Source organism: Lampetra fluviatilis, chromosome 3 (genome assembly GCF_964198595.1).
Source record: "Lampetra fluviatilis chromosome 3, kcLamFluv1.1, whole genome shotgun sequence".
In the NCBI taxonomy this organism is placed as follows: domain Eukaryota; kingdom Metazoa; phylum Chordata; class Hyperoartia; order Petromyzontiformes; family Petromyzontidae; genus Lampetra; species Lampetra fluviatilis.
The window spans coordinates 9,459,291-9,477,811 of NC_136277.1; the positions used below are offsets into that span (position 1 = coordinate 9,459,291).

The window sequence follows — 18,521 nt, forward strand, 5'->3', positions numbered from 1 at the left end:
TTGTAGCCAACATCTTCATGGAGAAATTTGAGACGGACGCCATCCAGACTGCCACTCTACGCCCGACCTTATGGAAGAGGTACGTAGACGACACTTTTGTCATCTGGCCACATGGCCGGCCTGCTCTAGACCAATTTCTCGACCATATCAATTCCATACACCCAGCCATCAGATTCACCATGGAAGTCGAAAATGATGGCAAGCTACCCTTTTTGGATGTCCTAATCAAAAGGAGACCTGATGGTTCAATGAGCCACTCTGTCTACAGGAAAGCCACCCACACGGATGCTTATCTAAAACCGGATTCCCACCACCATCCATCCCAGAAGAATTCCCTCATCAAGACTCTATATCATAGAGCCCAATGCATCTCCGACCATGAACACATTTCCAGTGAACTCAAACACGTACGCCAAGCTCTTAAGGCTAATGGTTACTCCGACTACACAATCCGCAAAGCCATCACTCCAACCACCAAGAAGGATCCTGTTGAGGAGCCTTTCAAGACCATCACCTTACCCTACATTGCTGGGGTCACAAAAAAGATCTCCAAAATCCTGATTAAACACAAGATCCAGGTCCGATTCAACACAGTACATAAAATCCGTGATCTGGTACCGTCTGTAAAAGATGTGGTTCCAGACATACAGTACCCTGGTGTCTACAAACTAAGTTGCCTCTGTGGTAGCAGTTACATTGGGGAAACCAAACGACATGTCTCGGACCGCATCCGTGAACATAAAGCTGACCTGAAACACTGTAGGACAAACACCTCAGCCGTGGCAGATCACTGTTACAACTCAGTGGGCTCACATGACATTGACTTCTCCAAGACAGAGGTTCTCTGCAAGCCATCTGGCTATCATGAGAGATTCGTACATGAGGCGATCCACATTTACAAACACAGAGACAATTTTAACCGAGAAGATGGATTCTGGCTTAGCAATCACTGGAAGGACGTAATAAACCATTTTGATACACATTAGGGTGGGTAGAATAATACATAGTGTTATATTAAAAATGTATAAGGTATAGGGTGGTTTATAGCAATACAGTATGTAATTTAATGTTGGTTTTGCCTATGGAAGTATATAGTACGGTATAGACGCGTGTGATGTAAGAGAATAAAGTTTAGATGGAAGCATATTATATAATTTTTTACAACGTAGAATTTTTCATGTATTACTTACTGTTAGTAACTCAGCTTATTGTAGAGTATAGTAAGTTTACTGATGATGCTATGTAGTTTATACTTTAGTTTGTCATGCAGTTTATACTGTAGTTTTTTACGTGGTTGTTTAGTAACTACAGCTACATACTATTAACATTCCTTTCCTTTGTTAATGCTCCCCCACTTCCCCCCCCCCTTTGATGCTGCTAATCCTGCATAATGCACGGGCATAGTATTGATTTGGAACCCCCCCCGCCCACCTCCTACGCATTTTCCATATGCTGAATTCCTCTTGATATGCAAATTATTTTGTTTAGGCGCTCTTCTTCCCACCTCCCCCCCCTCTAACCCAGCTTAAATATACGCTCCAAGCTTGGGGTGTTTCATTCTTCGCCTGAGGATGGCTGCTTGCGTTGTGGCCGAAACGTCGTGAGAATTGTTTTATTATGTTTTATTTTTATTATTTTATTACTTCCCTTCTACGTGACTTTACCGAAAGAACCAAGAAGATGAATCCCTGCAGTCACGAAAGCTTTAAATCGAAATTTTATCTCGGTTTTGTGCCAAATTTATTGAGCTACAGTTCACCAATCGTGCCCTGTTGCTGGAGGATGTCGTTCACTGGGAGATTCCTGGATGCATAGTAACTGTACTGCAAGCAATGATTCTGCCACGGAAGGGCACACCATGCCGTCTTGTCTCCATCTTGTTTGCTGAGATCAGGTCACGTGCTGCCAGCCTCCAGTGGGGTTCATCTGCACGATTTTTCGTCCTGTCATGTACATTACTGTACACAGATATGTGTATGGTACGCTACATAATTTTTTTCATTCTATAAATTTACCACGTTAGTTATATTTAACACGAAAAAATAGTAATCATTTTTCATTTAAAACACTTCCTGTTTAATGTTTTGGTTGACGTTGGGAAATATAAAATAAAAGAGGGGATGTTGTATTCCAAACTATTAACCAAACTTTCGATTTAAAGCTTTCGTGACTGCAGGGATTCATCTTCTTGGGTCTTTCGGTAAAGTCACGTAGAATGGAAATAATAAAATAATACAAATAAAACATAATAAAATAATTCTCACGACGTTTCGGCCACAACGCAAGACCGGGTCTGTCGGGGAGACAGTGTCTGAATAAAACAACACCACGCTTGGAGCGTATATTTAAGCTGGGTTGGAAGGTGGGAAGGTGCGCCTTGACAAAAGAATTTGCATATCAATAGGAATTTAGCGTATTTATGGGAAATGCAGGTATGCGATTAGTACTACTTGTAAAATGCGTAGGTGGGCGGGGGAGTTTCAAAGTCATATTATGCCCGTGCATTATGCAGGATTAGCAGCATCAAAGGGAGGGGATAGGGATAGCATTAATAAAGGGAAGGAATGTAATAGTATGTAGCTGCAGTAAATAAACAACCACGTAAAAAACTAAAGTATAAACTACATAGTATCATCAGTATACTAAATATACTCTCCAATAAGCTGAGCTACTAACAGTAAGTAATACATTACAATTCTATGTCGCAAAAATTATAATATGCACGGGCATAATGACTTCGAAACCCCTCGCCCACCTCCTACCACCATTTTCCATAAAATATGCTAAATTCTTCTTGATATGCAAATTATTTTGTCAAGGCGCCCTTCCCCCCTTCCAACCCAGCTTAAATATACGCTACAAGCGTGGTGTTGTTTCATTCAGACGCTTCTCCCCGACAGACCTGGTCTTCACCTGAGGACGGCTGCTTGCGTTGTGGCCGAAACGTCGTGAGAATTATTTTATTATGTTTTATTTTTATTATTTTATTATTTCCATTCTACGTGACTTTACCGAAAGAACCAAGAAGATATTAACCAAACCTTCGTTATATCTTTGTTTGCGGATAACGGATTTGCCAATTGCAGCTATTTTAAAAAATATAACCCCAATACTTTGCTGTACAGTGTTGTCAAACGTGGCTTACATAATTTTATGATAGTCATAATAGCATTTCGCAACATAGGATGATCAGAAACAAAATAACACCGTTTCATTCCCACCCTCTGGCACTCAGCAGCACTGTCTGCACATGTGGATCTGCACAAGCAGTTAATATACAAATGATATCAACCAAGTGTTGTAATACAAAGGAAAAATTGTTTACAAGTAGGGTTATTAAAGGACAATCGCTAACTTTCTTCAGAGACGGTTACTTATTCTCGAAGTCAGGAATCCGTAATCAATTCCAATGGGACTTTAGTAATGATTGCACTCACGAGCCAGCACAAAATCATAAATTGCACAGCACGTCATCTTTAGGTACCAGTGGTTGGCCCAAGTCTCCGTGTGTTAAGTTCAGTGTTGCAAACCAAAGCGATGAAAGAAGCAGGTTGACTATGGTCGAGTGACTTTTCTAAATGCGAACAGCGATAAAGAAAAGAACGATGTTGACTGCATTATGAAGGGGGGACATGACTGCTGGCTCAAAGCTGCCTGAGGAGCTGTGCAGGTAGCCATTTTTAAAGCCATTAATGAAGAACTACAATATTATATTCATATCTGAAGTCATCCATTTTCACATGATATAATGAAAATACATTTTAAGAATAAGTCATTTCATTCATTCAAGTTACGTATTTTTGGCAACATTTTTGGCAACTTTAAAATGTTAAAATAGCGATATCTGGTGACTTTTCGAGGTTATTCTGGCAATTCCCTACCTTTGTTAGATCTAACAAACCTGGGTAAATTTGCCCTTGTTTTTAAGTCAAAAAGTAAAAGAGTATGCCTGCAATTGCTTGCTTACACCTGTACACTTGAGGGAGCTCCAGAGGGCATTTGGCCTACTCTTCCATGTGCTTAAAAAGGTGGGCCGAGGCAGAGTTCACCCCATCACACGTTACTAGTTAATCAACTTAATTGTGGTATAACCATTAATAATGTTGAGTGGACAGAGGCTGCACTATTTCCACTGCTGTGCCATGATATCAAATTGAACCATTGTTCTCTGGATTGCAAGTCCAGTGTGCTAATCATTACACAATGCTTGAGTCATACACAGCCATGATAGTTTCTGACACCTCACCCTAGGCCACCTTTGTGCCATGATGTATCCTTATTGAGTACCAAGGAATTACTCGAACCTGCACTGCATGGAAAATCTACGGTGTCTGCACAAGTGGGTCCTCACCTCCAAATCAGTGGTCCTCAAATTTAAACATCAAACAATATGTATTCTAATGCAACAAGTCAACTTCGCAGGTGAGCAGTTGAATGACAGGATAATGGTTGTTGTTGTTCAATTCAGAGCTCACAATAGTAAGGTTACTTTAATCAGATGTGGATTCATAGTTATTTTTATTGTATCATTAAAAGTGTGAGTTCTGTGAGGTAATGTCTATGTTGGTATATGGATATAGGTAGTGTAATGATTTTACGTAAGTATGTTGACAAATGCATTACTCCAGGAGCCAAGAGACTGGAACCAAATCTAAAATTAATATTAAAAACTACGAAAGTTTAAGTATCCTTTATACTGTATAGTAAGTCCTAACATACATATATTTATTGAAGCAAAGGATTTTATGTGCAATTCATTCAATTTGAATTGCCTGTTCCTGCAACTAGGCATTACAATATTTAACTATGGACCTTGGTCTAATGACAATTTCCAGGATTTGCAAAAAGTCCGTACAAAGCCAAGACAAAAGGTGTTAGTTTTACACATTAAGACGTCTATGTGTCATAATCTTGTCTTAGCTACGGTGAGTTGCGTATGCGTAGCCCTAATTTATAGGGGTGCGGCGATAGAGTGGTACTGAATTTGGCAGCTAAAGTGGGAGGAGAGATGGAGTTGGGCCAGTAAAATTCAAAGTGCTGCAAGAGAGATGTGAAGAAAAGGAAAAGCTCCATCTTGGCTAAACTTTCCCCCAAACAGACACGGGGACCAGCAGAGAATGGCAGGAAAGCTTCCGACTGGACACACTGGCCATCTTTATCAAGGAAGTGATCAGGGTTAAACTTATTTGGTGTTTTCCAGTGGATGTCATCGTGAAGAGCAGACATGAGGTTTACCATTACATGGGTTCCCTTTGGAAACAAGTAGTCGTGGAACTGCACATCTTTAGATGTAGCATGCACAACCCCAAGTGGAAGAATGTTACCAAAGCGCTGTATCTCATGGATCACAGCATCCAAGTAGGGCAGGCTGCGTCTGTCCTCGAAACATAGCGGTCGCTCGGATCCCAAAACTCTGTCAATCTCCTCATGACATCGGGCTTGAATGTCGGGGTTCATCATCATGAAGAGGAGGCCCCAGCGCAGTGTGTTGGAGGTCGTCTCCATGCCACCGAGGAAAAGTTCTATCAAAATCTGAATGAGGGTCTGGTCAGTAAAGCTGCTATTGGGATTGTCCTTCTCCTGATCCATCCGAGCTAGATATGAGTCAATCAGGTCCCTGGGGTTGTGTTGATCTCTTGTGGCACGGTGCTCAGATACTATATCCTTGAGCAAGCATTGCAACTTTGTGTGAATATGGAATACTTTCTGCCATGGCCCAGGCAACTTTAGCAGGAATGGGAAAACATTACACAGTATTACCAGCGGCTCTGCTTGTAACTGCACGAGATGCCCAAGGAGGTGTGTAAGCTTTTGGAACTGCTCATTGTTATAATCATATCGGATTCCATTCAGGAGGGAGCAAATTATGTTGCCCACAGCATTGTTTAAATTCAAGTGAGGGTCAAACGCTGAGGTTTCCTGCTTGAAAGTTTCTATTAGATACCTCGCTTCTATCAATATTTTGTCAGCAATTGTTGCCTTTCCGAAGCCAAAATTGCGCAATGTTGACAAAGCAAATCTGCGCTGCTGCTTCCATGCGTCTCCATAGGGTGCTAATGCGATACCAATGTTGTGAGTGAGTTTAGTAAAAATTGGAGTTATGGGTCTGTCAGCAAACTCATGACCTCGATTCACCAGGACCTCTTTGACTGCCTGGTAGCCGCTCACCAACACAACAGGCGTACTCCCCAACATTATGGTACAGACTTCTCCATATTTTTTGGCCAATTCTTGCATGCCAATGTGGGGATTCTTGCAACTAAATGCAGTGATGTTCCCCAGCAATGGTAATGGTTTAGGACCAGGAGGGAAGCCCACTGGGCAGATTGTTGACCCCACTACTTGCAGGGCAGCCCGTACGGTTAGGAACACTATACAGATCACGGCCAGGCTGGTCAGCACTTGACTTGTTATCAAGGATTTCCATTCTGGCGAAGTTGCGACATCATCAGCCAGCTGCCCCATCTTGTCGTTCTTTGTCGTCGGGCAGTCAGCAGAGTGAAAGCACAGCTCAAGTAGTAGGGTGCACCAAAAGTTGTCTGCACACACAGACACATGCATAGCCTATTTATGAGGACACTACACTAAGCAGAATAACCTTTATATGGCAAGGGTTTACTCGCCTAATTCTACCAGCGTATTCAGACAAGTAGTAATTGGGGAAACCATTTAGATAACTTTAATTGAGCTGGCATTGTTAAGTAAAGTGTGGCTTGGAAGCATTATTTTTAAAAAAGCAGTTGATATATTCGATAATAAACTATACAATTTATTACAGTTAGTATTAAGCTTCAGTCAACAATGCTGTTCTGATAGTGAGTAATGCATATGAGTGAGAAATGCATATGTTAATCATTGGTCCAGATAAATTATTATAAAAATGTTAATGCATTCATTTGTAATGGTTAATATGCAGGCAGACCTCACTTAGCTCAAATCCGTAGGATGTTGATTCGTTATTGCGCTTTTTGTCCTGGAAAAAACAAATCAAACTATTTGTGGTCACGATTATATATGTTAAAAATCTATTTTTTCCCCAACGTTATTACAGTTTATTGAGCCAGATGAGAACTCACGAGACCAGGATAGAGTCTCAGACTCCACCTAAAAGAATCCTCACCACAGAAATTTAACTGAGGGCATCACTAAGACCATAATTGGAAGCAGAGCAGCTCCAACCTCGTCTTAGCATTATTATTACCAATACCCCAATGAAGCCCTCATATTGCTTATATTAAAGAAACAAAAAAATGTCGGGAACGCATCTCCACATACACAATAGTAGAATTAACCCTTTTAGCGCTTCAGGAATGCCTCTTGAGTGTTAAACGAGGTCTGCCTATATAAAAAAAAAACTCATTGGGTGTTCCTATGAGGTCATGACACTGATTGAAAGTAACTCAGAGATTCAGACATCTTAGATTATTAGTCAGAATTTCTAGAGATCTTGTCCTGATGTTTGACGTAGTTTCAAATTCAATATTGTACCTGGTAAATATGGTTGTGATGGCTCTTCAGCCAACCAGTCGACTAAAACAATATTTGGTGCATTAAATGTTTAACCATGTAGCCGGCCTCTCCTGTCTACTGCCATGACCATATTAAAGAAATAACACTGTCGGGAACGAATCTCCATATATACAATAGTATAATGAATATACAATTGTATAATCAACCTCCACCGTCGGCAATGTGGTGTGTGGAGCGAGTTGCAGGGATTTTGCTGCTGTATTATCATCTTTGCTGCATTGGCACCTGTGGACCGCTCATGCTCCTGGTTCTGTTGATAGCTGCATTGGCATTGTTGCTTCGCATTAGTGTACCGCCCATATTTCCGGTCGTTGATGCACTTGGGCTATGCCCATCCCCAAACTCTTATAAACAGCTTGCCTTTAGAGGCTGACTCCTTTGCCTATGACGACCGCTTGTGTTGCGATCGAACCGTCGTGATATGTTTATTCACTTAATTTTTTATTTTATTGTGATTTTTTCTGTCTACGTGGCTTTACCGAAAGAACCATAGAACATAGAATATAATGAACCCTATTTCAATTAGCTCTCACTGACCATACGGTCAGAATTATAAAATGTGCTACGGCTCAACAAAAAATGTAAGCATTGTTAAACTCATAAACAAAAATAAATATTTACATTTGCATGTAATACTGTAATAAATAGTGTATAGTACATAAAAGTGAAATAACATGAAAAGAAAAAAAACTCGGTTTTATTTTCACTTACCTTGAGTCGCGATCCTGGCCTGCTTGTCAGAAGGAGCTTAATAAGTCACTACTTGCACACACACACGCGGGCACGCGCACACACACAACAACGACCACCCGTATAACCTTAACAGACTGTTGGCGCAAGTGCTGTTAGCCAGTACCTATGAAGGCCGACACGACACATGAGGGGGTGGATGGCCAACACCGCACCCTGCTGCCTTTGTCTCCCTAGTGGCATTGTTTACACAGCAAATCTGGCTGTGACGGTCCCACCTGATGACGGAAACTTGTGTTGCCTCCGAAACGTCGTGATTTTTATTATTTTATTTTTATTAATTTTTATTTCATTTTTTTACCTACGTGACTTTACCGAAAAAACTAAGAGTATGAATCCTTGCAGTCACGAAAGCTTCAAATCTAGAATTAATACGGTTCAGATAATCCTCACTGGTATTGGTCATGAGTGGGAATCGAACTCAGGTCGCTGGGTTCGCACGCTAACCATTGCACTTCGATGAGATTTTCTTTTTTAAACATATCTAATGAAAACCTGTTCGTAAGTGGGGCATTTGTAAGTCAATTACTACTTGTATATGCACTAATTAACCTCAAATTTACCAAAACAAAGTTATTAACTTTCATACACATCATTAAATTAACGTGACTAAATAGATCTCCACCAAAAATGGCAAATTACATAATAGATGCTTAAAAGCACACCCTGTATCGAGATCGACCAGCCCACATGCCACACAACACCGCTCAATCCCCGAATAGATGGAGTTGATCAAAAATGTGAAATTCGAAATTCGTGATATTCAAAATGATAACAATCAAAAAACGTAAAATTTTTGTCAACATCAAAAATGGTAAAAATAAATGTTTAACTCATCCCGAAAATGTATCACATGTACACAAAAACCCTTGTAGCATCAGTGAGCTTGTGTACCGCTGTTCGCATTTAACCTCGATGATAATAAGTGGCCAGTTCGCTGTTGTGCGCCTCACTAACGTGACTTGATTCGACAATATCACCACAACGAGTTGACCACCCACTGCGCAGCTGTATTACATTTGACTGAATTTTCATTCCCGATTGGGAAAACTGCTTTTGGGTAACTTCTGGCCTGCAAGAGGTCGACAAAAGGTTCTGAGAAAGTAATTTATTTCCCATATAAATCACTTTGAACATAGCTTCAATCATACATTTTCTTAAACATACACACAAATGTTTCCTTTTAGAATTACATGTAACTTGGATAGTTCTTACGTTTGAACATGGGCGATGCATGAGCATGACGAGAGGTAGAGTGATATTGACCAGTAGCTGCATTCGATAATTAGAAAATGTTTTACTAAGTTCGCCTACACACATACAATGTGTGAGAATTGGTACTGCTGCTTTGAAAGAGATGCCGAATGCGTCTGGAGAGGTCCGTAAAAATGTCCTTGTGTTATACATGTTTGTGTGGTGTGACCATCGTACAGTATATTCGTTCCACTTGTTTTAACATAGCACCATTTCCACCACACGTGTGTTAGGTTGAGTCGACATGGAGGCTGTCTGGCACAATTTATTGATACGAGGTAAGTTGCACGTGGAAAAATGCATGGGTGCTACAATTGTGACGCAATACAATAACAGCCAATCTACAAGCATATTGCAAATATGCAGAACATAAACACATGAACTGATAATTGCGTACTAACATTCATCAGGATCTGTTTAAAGTCACAATTTGCATGCATATTCCTGCGTCAATACCTCATCACTGCTCATTCGTCTGATGTCTCCGCTCCTCGACAACGCCTCTCACGTCTGCCAGATCCAGCAACTTCTGCGCACCACAGTCCCAATACATTTGAAGGCACGTCCTCAAACTGTGAACATGGAGTAACAGACCACCCATTTTTATCTCCAGCAGCAGTACTCATGGTACAGTCAAATATTGACATGCCTCACATTCAGAGTGTGTCTGCTACCGTGATGCGGCTGACTGGTATGTGTATGTTATTAGCATTCTGGTGAGTGGTGGTACAGTGGAAAATGCATTTCACCATGAACTTGGAAAACAGACTTTGATTCCCAGGCACGTCTAAAATCAGCAGCAGATAATATCAGAACTCGGATTGGGCCTATTCAGCCTAAAATGAGCAAACTGTAAAATGTGCAATCAATCAGCACTCTAGAGACAAAGGCGGCCGAACGTGTTGTTGGCAACATCACCTCCTCATGCGCCATGCTGGCCTTATTAGTTACTTGCTAATAGCGATTATTCATACGCCTATTTCAAAACTAGCCCTCAGATAAACGTGTTTCATTAAAATTTCATCAGGCTCCGTAGTCTTCAGTGCAGTCTCCAACCTTTATTAATTATATTTCTCCGCGAATTCCTGTTCTCGGCGCCTGTAATTAATTAGCACCGCCACTGACCCCAACTGCACCCACCCATTGCAGTGCCACCACGAGGCACCCTCCCCCCACACGACGAAACAAGCGGGCACTGCACAGGAGGGCTGGTAAACAAGCAGACGCGGGCCACCGTGCGCCCCCGACCGCCACGGGACGCACACAATATTTTTCGAAGTAAACACTTGCTCGTTTTTGCGAATGGGTCTAAATTTTAATTGCTCGTTTTAGCGAATTATCGTAGAAAGAACGCTCGTAAAGCAAGACACGCCAGTATAGTATAGGAATTTTGTCATTGGAATTATGAATGAGGACCTCACCATGCCGTGTGGGGGTGTGGAATTTTCTTTACCATACATTATCATGCTGGTCAGTGCCGATTGGTGAAAGCGGGGAGCATAGAAGTTGTAAATTGGCCAGAACTGCAATGTCTGCTGCCCACAACGTAGACCCACAGTAGCCTGTAACGCCTGTTTTATTCATGGTGGTCGTACATTCCAGCACTATCCAGGCTCAACACATCTTAGCTTCGAAGCACTGACAGGGTGCATTCTAGGTGATTTGATTTGATCCATACATCACATAAACACTGAAACAGACACACAGAAACATGAAGACACAGACTCATTCCTAGGTACACGGTGACAAGGATAAACGAGTAAAGACAAGATGCAGTGAGACAGGGGCTACTGAGAGGGAAACAGAAACAGATCCAGCATTCCATCACCCCCCTCCCCTCCCCCATAAAAAGTCAGGGCTCTGAATGAACCCCGACCTACTAATTCTTGCACAACCTTGCTTTAACACATTCCTGCGGAGGGAGCTGGTAGGAACGTTGGGTTGCTCGGTCAATGGCCAGGGTCAACGGCGGCGTGGTGTAATCCGCAAACATGCCCGACTATGAGGGCGGGCAAAAGCCGGCGTGAGTAGGTTAAACTTGAATTTTATAAGGGCACCACGGGGTGACCAGCCCCTCCCCACCCAGCCCCACCCCTCCCACCCCCCACCCAGCCCCACCCTCCCCACCCAGCCCCTCCCCACCCAGCCCCTCCCCACCCTCCCATCCCCACCCAGCCCCTTCCTCCCCAACCAGCCCCTCCCTGCACGACGGACGGACACAATAATCCCCTGTGGGCTGGTGTAACCAGCAGGTTCCTACCAGTATCACATTACAATGTCTCCATATTTACGTAAAGAGATCAGCATGGCTCGTGCAGCCTAAAACCTCCGCATTTCACGAACGCCTCTTACCTCTGCGAGGTCCAGCAGCTTCTGCAAACTCCACGCCCAGAGCTGCGAATTGACATTGGAATGTGGAACAAGCCACTTCCCGTAGCAGCATGGTACAGTCCATGTTGAACAAGCAACCCCCGTTAATTATCAATCGTGACTTACATTATTTCTGCCTTAATGTACACGCCGTTACATCTTAACAAAGCGCACACAACGCACCTATAGGGAAGCATATATTTTATTTCAAATCATAGCTGCATTCGGCACCGACACAGGATTACCTCGAAGATGAGCGCAGTGACTTTTTTTTTACAAAGTATTATAGTCAATTCATTTGTGAAAGAAAAAATTGCATGCAGACCGGATGTGTTAGAAGAAATGGGCAAACCCACAGTTTACCCAACGCCAATTAACCAGTCGACGGACTTAACATTTGTGTAACCATGTGTAAGGACATTGCGTGGCCCAGTGGGCTTGGGGGATGGTCGTGGTGACGGGAGAAGGGTCACACGAGGTGACTGTGCGTAGCAACCGAACAAGGCTGGGAGCGGTCGAGAGAAGGGGCGTGGCCGGGGGCGGGGCTTGGCCACGCAGATAGGGATATACAGAAAAGGCGGAGAGGGGTTCGGGGCTAATTGGGGAGTCGGAGTCCGGATCGTCGTCGCGGGGATCGTCGTCATCGACGTCGTTGTCGTCACCCTCTGCATCAACACCGGCGCGGACGACTACTCCGACGTCTTGCTATATAGTTGACCAGCTATATAGGAACGTCATGTAGCAGCTATGTCTCATCTGTTATGTCCGCCGGTGATACTGAATAAATACAACTGTTGGACATTACACATGTATAATGCTGGGTGGACAGAGGCGGGGGATTTAATAAACCTGCCCCATTACTGCCACTGCTGCGCAGGGAGATCGACGAATTGAACCATTGTCGTCTGGATTGTAAGTCCAGTGTCCTAACCATTACACAATGCTTTAGTCACACATAAGCTAGAAGAAATTATTTTGCCTCGCTAGACCACCTTTGTCCCGTGATTTATCTTAATTAGAACAAATACATTTCTGAAACTGCACTGCATTCAATTCTACGGTGGCTACACCAGTGGTTCCTCACCTCTACACCAGTGGTCCTCCCCTTTAAAGCTGAAACAATATTATTAGTATTAATGATTTTGGGACTAAAACCCTCCACTAGGCGGTTTGCACCAGGGACCTCTTAGCAAGCCTGTACATCTAAATGTCCTGTGAGTGCAACCAATATTAAAACACTCGCACATTACACATGCGCAATATTACGATGTAATGGTAGGTTGGGTAATAAATGAAAAAAAATACGCAGATTGTTCACTACTATGTTGTAAAATTATAATTTCTATTTAATGTCAGAGTAGAAGACGATGAAAAATACATTTTAACAAAATTATGGTATTAAATCAAACTTTAATTATGAGACAGTAGTCCCAAGGTTAATGTTTTTAATCCGTTCCATAAAAGCTGTTAACCGAATTAACCGTTAATTGAATATGGAAATTACATGTTAAACGCATCAATTCGTTCCAAGACGATTGGAAGTTGATATTAATAATTTAATGCTTTTATAAAGGATTACTTTCCTTAACTTTTCGTTTTGCGAATTAACTTCAGGGGTCATTGCAGTCACTATTCACTTATAAGTTGTAAAAACAAGCAAAAATCACTGGGTGTGCAAGGAAGCTGTTTCCACCGCCATAACAGAAAGCAATGTAAATAAAGCCAGTCGAGATCTAAACGCTCATAAGTGGGCATCGTTAATTGACTAAGGCATGCTCAGCCCATGTACGAGCCCTCAGATTGGCTGGAATTGTCACCCGCGTGCATAACGTAAATAGACCGTTAATGAAAATATTTACATTAGTCGAAACCTATGGGAGGCAAAACATTAACCAAAAAAACGTCAACCAATGTCATTGTTAACCGAGGAACTACTCTATGAACATCTGTAAAACAGCATACGTATACTTTATGGAGTAGACGTTTTAATGTTTTTTGTTTGCATTATGACTGCAGGTATTGTGGTCTATGCAAACATGACTCCTTGTAGAAAGATGTCAGTTTTGTTGCCAGATAGAAGGGTAAAAAACCAATTATCATATTTTTACTGGCAAATGAGGTTCCCATGGTGTAAATGCTTACCCCGAGCTCTCATACTCTGATGGTGCATTGTCTTTTAGTTGTGCGCCTTTTGGCGTAATCTGGTCCAACCCATGTGAGACTAGGCTCTAAGGAAAGCTGTCTCGGGTGTGGACCAATCAACTTCAAGGACAGTGCACATTATCAGAGTTATGTTTTTTTGTTTGCATTATGACTGAAGGTATTGTGGTCTATGCAAACATGACTCCTTGTAAAAAGGTGTCAGTTTTGTTGCCAGATAGAAGGGTAAAAAGCCAATTATCATATTTTTACTGGCAAATGAGGTTCCCATGGTGGTAGTCATAACTTTTCAAACAATGTTATAACTTTTCTAACACTTACACAGGCTAATACAGTACGTGTAATGACCGAAATTAAGAGACACTCACCCCAAGCCAATGTGCAGCCAAACTGTTATTCAGAAAGTAAGCCAAGGCCTCCTATTGTCAGAAAGAGGACTCCACGAAGATTGGTCGCGAGGCAGGGTTTGAAGAGATTGGAGGAAGGCTTTAAACAAGAAAAAGCTGCAAACATTGCGGGAAAGTTTGAGAAAATGGTCTCAATAAAAGGGGATGTTTGAGGGAATGGACGAGCTTCAAGAGCAAGAACAAAGCCTGGGCCTATAATAAAGAGGCTCCCAGTACACAGTCGTCGATGTCATTTCAACTGGTGTCAGAAGTGGTGTTAGAATGTTGCGCCCAAGCCACAAGAATTCTACTGATAAGGAGACCACCCGACAGAACTTCCCGGGAAAGGAGGCCCCGAATACTAACCTCAAGGTTGCGGGAGAGGCAATGATGGCATTGGTTGAGCAGGAGCTACAGCAACTACAGCAGTCAAAGAGCTTGCCTGCTCAGATGCCGCTGGTGACTGGGGACTAAAAGCGGCTGGAAAGGCGGATTGACCGCCTCACTGACGAAGTCTCCCAGCTAATAATTCAGTTCACTGGGAGACAGGAGAGACCAGGAGCGATGGTCATGATGATGGGAGAGCCGGCGGGCGGAGCTATCAGGCTGACAGCTGCGGAGACTGGGGAGCAGGGAGCGTCTAGAGTGACAACCGAAACACCATCACCAGGGACGGGCGCCGTGGCAAGAGAGAGTGGCAAAACGACCTTGCTGGCTGGGGCCGGTGAAGGAGTTTGTGGTGGGCAGCAATTGGGGGGCTTTCGTCCGCCAATTTGAGGCCATGTATCAAGCCCTGGACTGGTCTGAGGCCGAAGCGCTGAAGACCTTGCCGACGGCCTTAAATGATGAGGCCCTCGCCATTTTCAAGGCGATACCAACAGAGTGGAGGACCACACCCCAAACAGCCTGTCGCGAGATCGTGGAGGCCTTCAACCCGCCATTAAACGCAAAGAAGACATTTCAATAACGCAGGCAGGAGGAATCCAAGTCGCCCCTCTACTGCAGTGCCCTGATGCCGCTTAGCCAAGCAGGATATCCTTGCTTGGACGAGGCACCACAGTGGTGCTCCCTATAGTGGAGAGGAGGCATAGATCTTCTTGTAGGTGGCCCGGTGTATGCTGGCTCAAGAGGAGATGAGCTGATGGACCGGGGTAGTGGCTAGTGGCTCAGGTGGAGGAAAGCCCCGACCCTATCGGCTGCACCTCCTGCCAGGACTGTCGGGTGAGAAGTACCATCAGCGGGGTCAGAATCGCTGCAGCTGCCATTGAGGATGGTAGGGGTCCATGAGAGGAGGTGATGGCGGAGGTCCGTGGGTAGACCGGGCACCGCAGGGCGATCCCGCAATGACAGCGAAAATAGGAACCAAGGGGGGAGACCGCGACTCCACAGCAGGGCCCACCTATCACCTGCCATCACTGCGGTTGGCTGGGTAACATCGCATGGGGATGCAGAAGCGACCCACTACCGTGAGCGTCGAGAGCATCCACTTGCCCATCGGCGACCATGGCTTAACAACATTAGGCGTGTCGTGAAACCCCAGACACCTGGCTAGCTAACCCACCTCATTGATCTAGGGACTCACCGCCACTCACCGCCTCCATCGCTACCCCATATGTAATATCTAATTCAACGACCGTCGGGGATAACGAAGTCGTGAAATCCCCTAAGGAATGTCGGGACGTGCTCCACCATCAGTGGCTCAGCGGGTCGTCGCGGCAGCCACGTGAATCTTGGTGGTGATAGGTTCAGTGGGAAGAGTGGAGGTCCAGTCTTACAATCATTTGTGTTCGGTAGATCCTCCGTTAACGTTATTGGTATGTATATGTTATTTCCTTTTTTCTCCCTTTCTGTTTGTGATAATATATTTTTTGGGTGTGCTCCACGTTATTAGACCTTTGTTGCTACTTTATATCACGAGTTGCAGAGAGTACAGCGCAGCCGGCGATGCGCAGAAGCACTGTTGTAGTGCTTGGCAGTGCTCGCCTTATGAACCTAATTAGTTCCTGATACCCATACTCTGAGGTTTTTTCGGTAAAGTCACGTAGGTAAAAAATGTTTTTTTAAGTTTATAAAAGTAATAATGGAAATAAAATAATAAATCACGACGTTTCGGAGGCAACACAAGTCTCCGTCATCAGGTGGAACCGTCACAGCTAAAATTACTGCATTTATTTTACACAAACGTATTTACAGAGGTGAGAATACGGCTTTCTCAACTCGCAACGGTTATAATTATCTGTAGCCCCAATATTTTCCATTTGATGAACTCGAACAATCTTGCTCAATGTTTTCTATCTGGTAGATCTCGAACAGTTGGCCCCGATGGTTTCCACAATTTAGATCTTGAGTAGTCGGCGCCGATGTCGTCCACCTCCCGTCATCCCCGAACAAGCACCCCGAGCGTGGGCCTCACTCCTCTTATACTTGCTCGGCCCCTGTCCCTCTCTAGCCTTGGTCTGCCCATAGCTTGTAACATTGTGACAGTACCTTCCCGCCACCTGTTTTTATGCATCTACACTCGCCCTTCCAGAGCATTTCCTCATAAAGTACCCTGCACCTGTTTTCAGCCATCTTCACTCACCCCACTCGAACCTTGCCCTGTACAGTACCCTAGACGTGTCGTGACTAACTCGGGGACAATAAGACTTGGAGGCACTTCTTTATTAACAAGCACCATCGAGGTTAACACTCTTGTAGTGAGTCCAACTGAGTCGCAGACGTTATCTTGGGAGCAACACTATTTATTCCGCATTAACACGTAACACAACACACTCTACACTCGGGTCTCGAATGCCCATCTAACCACGCTACGGCTGAACTAGACACGGTTCGCTATCCCGGTCTGGACCACAAGCTGGGTCCCGGACCGCGTGGCTAGAGGCTTCTTCTCCCCGACATGGATCTTCCAACACCAACACTTGAAGAACCCCGAGCTTCTCACGGAGCTCCCATTAAATGCTCACAGGCTAGGCTGGCTCTGCCCCTTGCCCCGCCCACCTTCCAGGTTTCTCGAGCTCCTTCTCGAATGTTCTCGAGAGCTCTTCGGGACCACGTGACCGCCCCTCGGCCCCCAACCACCGGTGGCCCACCTCCAGTATCGTCCGGTCGCGTGACAACAGGTCAGCCAGAGTATCATGCCCCAGAGTAACCCTGGCTGGCTGATGCTCACTCTCGCTACCTCACTGAGAGCCGGCACCACACGCTGCTCGCGGTGCCTCTGCGCTAAGCAGCGCTCACCCAACCACCGCTAGTGCTGGTACTACAGCTCGCAACCCGGGTTGGCCACAATGACATTACCGGCCGTGACTTCGCAAGTGACAAGTAGTCGCTACCCTCTTAATAATTAGTCCGTCCATTGTCGGCGACGCTACTCAGTCAGGACAGTTGGTAGGCTGCCTGACTAGCCATGCCCCAAGATGGTGAAGATGGAGACGACGATGAGAAGAATGGTGAAGACGACGAGAAGAACGGTGACGAAGGACTTCAGCAGCACGACAGGGAACCCACTTCAACAACAACCCCGAGATCCCCTACAGGGGCCCCTGTTATACTGTCAGCGTGGCCTCGCTCCGCCCCCGGCCACGCCCCCTTTCTGGAACCTACTAGCGGGTTCTTGGTGTGCCCCTTCTGTGAACTTTCCCCTACATCCCTCTCTCGTGTATATCCTGGCCTGCTGATGTCAGGACTGCCATACGCCACGGATTCCCTTTTCTGCCAGCAGCCAGTGCTATGCCACTACACATATGTAGTATAGTAGAACGACACGACTGTTTGGCTCGTTATGGGGGCTGTAGGCAGGTGTCACGGAGGTCGTGTCAGGCCGTGACACTCTGTGTGAACCCAACAGGACACGTGACTGGATAAAGGGGGGCCAGGGGCCCCAGGGGGTCACGTGGTTGGGGGCTCGGGCCTTCCCAAAGGATTGGGAAGGGGGGCATGGCCTGGGGTGGAGCCGGCCACGCCGGAGTGGATATAAGCGGGGTGTGGACGGAGAGCTGGGCTGTTCTGCTGGGTCAACTCTGGGAATGAAGCCGCCGTCCACGATCCTCGGTCTCTAGTCTCCGCTAGTGG

The 18,521-nt window shown here is 44.7% G+C and overlaps 1 pseudogene across 3 annotated transcripts; it reads right to left on the reverse strand.

The window, feature by feature from the left end:
* Positions 1–1,074: 1,074 nt before the first annotated feature.
* LOC144951946 (cytochrome P450 2F2 pseudogene) lies at positions 1,075–11,919 on the reverse strand (annotated as a pseudogene). 3 transcript variants are annotated; one of them, XR_013640554.1, is made up of 5 exons: positions 11,887–11,919; positions 9,991–10,106; positions 8,242–8,289; positions 6,923–6,973; positions 1,075–6,539 (listed from the first exon to the last, which is right to left on the reverse strand). The product of XR_013640554.1 is annotated as a cytochrome P450 2F2 pseudogene, transcript variant X1 (transcript). The 3 variants fall into 3 exon arrangements; XR_013640557.1 differs by having other exon boundaries at positions 8,242–8,292; XR_013640555.1 differs by having other exon boundaries at positions 9,991–10,063; positions 11,887–11,912.
* Positions 11,920–18,521: the final 6,602 nt, after the last annotated feature.